General features: G+C 45.1%; 1 protein-coding gene across 2 annotated transcripts in view; it reads right to left on the bottom strand.

Annotated features, from left to right (window-relative positions):
* GATAD2A (GATA zinc finger domain containing 2A) overlaps positions 1-1,255 on the bottom strand; it is a 77,330-nt gene extending 76,075 nt beyond the window's left edge. The window contains exon 1 of one of the 2 annotated variants that reach the window (XM_018565930.1): positions 795-1,255. The gene's annotated coding sequence lies outside the window, so the exon portion shown is untranslated. The remainder of the gene's footprint in view (positions 1-794) is intronic. The other variant, XM_018565931.1, reaches the window with a different exon arrangement.
* Between the last annotated feature and the right edge of the window lie 2,681 nt (positions 1,256-3,936).

The raw sequence follows: 3,936 nt of genomic DNA, 5'->3' as shown, positions 1-3,936 counted from the left end.
GGGGCGCCCGGTATTTTTGATAATAGCGGTCAGCTTATAGTAGAACTGTAAATGCCAGGTCCGTATGGCATACTGACCTGGCCAGCTGGAAGCACTTTTGTAGGTCCGTATGCCATACGTCCTTGGCAGCGAAAGGGTTAAACCCTTCATGACCGAGGCCTTTTTTCCATTTTGGCTAGAACCAGAAGTGTTAGCTGCCCTGTCACGTTTTTATTGCTGTCTGTGTGGACATTAGGGGGGAAAGTCACCCCCTCTACCAGTGAGGGGAATACAACATTTTCAGAGTGCTCCCCACAGCAGGAGCTCCATGTTTCAGAGAAACCAAAGAGGGGAAGTCCCCTCACTTTGGGAAATGTCCTCACTTCCTGTTGCATCTACGGCACACAAAATAAAAAGAAAAGCTCCCCCCAAGAACAGGGGCTTTACCCATTTCCCACTTCATTATATATGAAAACGTTCTGGCTTTGGATATCATTCACGTTTCTTCAGACAGAAGGTGGCCACTAACCCATAAGGTCATCAGTCCATGGGAATACCTGTGGGGTAGTCCCCTCCCCCACATTAATAGGTTGCCTACTATCAGCCATTGTTCCCTGCTGTATAAGCCAAACATATAATCCTGTAGTCTAGACCGGTGTTGACGGACTGTGACTAAACGACACATATGCATGGCTCAACAGCAAGCCCCTGTGCCCCACACCGTACTCATTGTGATAGAAGAGGATACCGGCCCGGTAAGCTGAGCCCGGCCTCCCTCATACTTCTGATTATGTGTGTTTGGACAGGCCGCTCACCCCAATCCGAGATGCAGCCCTCGCTTCAGTAGGGGGACTAGACTCCTCCCCCAAGTCCGGCCGCAGCGAGGGCGACTCCGTGCCTGTGTCCGGGCTCCAGTCAGCCGCCCGGGGACCGACCGCCTCGACCTCTATGGTTCTTCCGGACCGTACAACTCCAAAAGGAACTTTAGCAGGGCAACACAGAGCAGGCTCTGTCGGAGCCGAAATTACCGCTTTAAAGCCGGCTTCGTGGTTGCTAGGCAGAAAACCGCACCGGCGCCACGCTTCCGTGTATCTACTAGGTGACGGACAGGCGACTAGGCCAACCAGAGGAAACTGGGAGCACTCGAGGCCATGGAGCTAGCAGATGGAACACGGGAGAACAGTGTGGGCGGAGCTGTGTAAGCCTACATGGCGCCATCTCCGATTATGTTAGAACTTTCATGACTGAAACGTCTCATTGTGACGTCGCCAGACAGCACGCTCCACGCCTCGTCCGTTCTCTCCAGAGGGGATTCTTGCACCATGCGAGGGGCGGTGCCAGAACTGTCTTTATACATCCACCAATAAGAAAAATAGCAAGGATCGGCTGTAGCCAATCAAAACGAAGTCCGTGCCGCTGCCTCGCCTTTTCCCCGGTTAGTGGGCGGGAAGGGAATGGAGACAATCATAAGATAACGACTCTTCCCTCATCCGTGACGTCAGGCTGAAGTTGCATGTGATGTAGAGGGATTCTTAAAGTGGCAAACAGGGGATGTCCCATAATGCACCCCGTAGGTCCGTGACGTGATTAGGAGCATAATGAAAAAAGGCATAGTCCTAACAAACGGCCGTTATCGTCACGTAGACCTTAGATTCGGCTCCCAGTTGTAGTTTGTGTAGGAAAATATCTCTCTATGGAAGTCATTCCTAAATAGGGTAGAACGTATTAGGGAACTCCCAGGGCTTGTCCCTGACGTTCAGGCTTCGTTTACAGTATTCCTTAAAAGTGTTATGTAGGCAAATACTGTATGAAAACTGCAGCAGATATAAGATGGGTATACAAATCAATGAGACCTATTCGTGTCTCTGCGATGTAGTATGGTACAAAAAAAGATTTACTGCGTCAGTGAGCGTTTTAAGGCCTATAAAATTGAGGGCAAGGCTCATATCTATCCAGGCCCACTTCTGTCCATTTTTAGCGCATCTGTTTTTCACTTTGGGTTCACACACATTTTAAATTTGCTTTGCAGTGCGTTTTTTGATAGGTTAATGTGCGTTTTTATGGGGTTTGTTTTCTGGTTTGGCCAATGAGGATTGATTTCCTGCAGTGACATCATTGTCAAATTCCGCCCCAGCCACCTGTATAATATAAATACAGGGGCCCAAAAAAATGTATACAAATTTCAACAGTTGTGATTTTTAAAACACGTATTGAATGATGGCAGCAATGTGTAGTATTATGTTTCCTCTAAAGATATCAGCAGTCGCACCATTGTTGATATCATGTGACTGTCAGGAGAGAGTCAAAGAAAATGGCGGAGGAACGCTTAACTTTCGAGCAACACAAGACCATTTGGAAGTGGTATTGTAAATTTGAACGTGTGTGAAGGTCAACGACAATGGTGGCGTGAGTTTGGAACAGAACCACCTACATGACTAACTATCGTATGGATTCGTGATAAGTTCAAAACCAATGGTACTGTGTGTGATGTGCACAAGCAGAGATCTGGGAGGCGTCACACAGCAACAAGTCCTGCTTCCTCGGATACGGTGTTACAACAGTTTACACGCTCACCGCAAAAGTCTGTCAAACAATGTGCACGCAAGACAGGAATTAGCAGATCAAGCATACAACGTATTCTGAAGAGAGCACATTGGAAATTTTACATCACAAGACTGTTACACGCCATGATTGAAGATGACCCTGATCGGAGAATAGAGTACTGAGAGTGGTTTAGACAAATCAGCCATTCGTGCACTTTATGCAGATGAGCAATTTTACTTTCAGCAAGATGGCGCACCACCTCACTGTCACCAAGGCATAAGAGCCTATCTTGATGACATTCTGCTAAGACGTTGTATAGGACGCAGAGGTGCTGTTGAATTCCCTCCACGTTCCCCCGGACTTAACACCCCTCAATTTCTCTCTGTGGGGTACACTATAGAATGTAGTATACCGTAGAAAACCACCTACACTGGCTGCACTACGGGAAGAAATTTAAATATCATGCAGAGCAATCCCTGTGGACATTGTAGTCAATGTTGTTCATGCAGCAATGCGCCGAAATCAAGTGTCTGGATGCTAATGGTGACCACCTAATGTGATTGCATAATTCAAACACGACTTACAGCTGCACTTTGATGTTTATATAAATCTAGGGGGGAGAGAAAGTATTTCCTTGTAGTGACGGTGGGATTGGTCATACAGAAGGAGAAGGCTGTTAACTTGCATGGTGAGATCATCTGTATCATACAGAGATTCTGCATCAGCCATTGCTATACAATACAATCAAATGTATTATTATATTGTGTGTATATATTTATATATATTATAAAAGATGTATATAATATTTCCATGTGACAGTGGGATTGGTCATACAGAAGAATAAGGTTGTGAACCTCCCTGATGAGAGCTTCCGTATAATACAGAGATTCTGCTGCAGCCATCTTGCTTGGAGCATGTGTGAAGACATGGCAGGTGTCCAGAGAAGGAGCTTGTTACCAAGGATGGGCAGCGCATCAAAATGCACTATACATTGTAATAGACTTCTATGGGACTTACTGCACACACAAAAATACACAGAAAAAAAAGATGCCCCTTTTTCCAAAACACAGCTCAAAGATGTAAACAAGCTTATTTGTTAATGTGTTCCTTTGACACATTAATTGTTTTGTGAGTTGACGTGCCTGCTAAAATGCAGATGTTTGAATTGGGCCTAATAGTGCTGTAGTGCGTTCTATTATTTGTTGGTGGAGTGCATCATATAACAAGCTGAGATTTTGTTTCTTTTTGGGCAAGAACACAGAACGTAGTGTGGCAAATAATGATTTTATCCACTGCAGATTTTGTAAGCTTCGTCTGTAATTTTTATCATAGATGTATTTTAAATGATAGAGACAGAATATGAACCAAAAATCCAGAAAAAAACACATGCTACAAATGTTATAAATTGAGTTG

This window comes from Nanorana parkeri, unplaced genomic scaffold (genome assembly GCF_000935625.1).
Source record: "Nanorana parkeri isolate BGI_ZX_2015 unplaced genomic scaffold, ASM93562v1 scaffold900, whole genome shotgun sequence".
NCBI classification, from domain to species: Eukaryota; Metazoa; Chordata; class Amphibia; order Anura; family Dicroglossidae; genus Nanorana; species Nanorana parkeri.
Note: the sequence above shows the minus strand (reverse complement) of the source record. Positions and strands in the feature narration are given on the sequence as shown.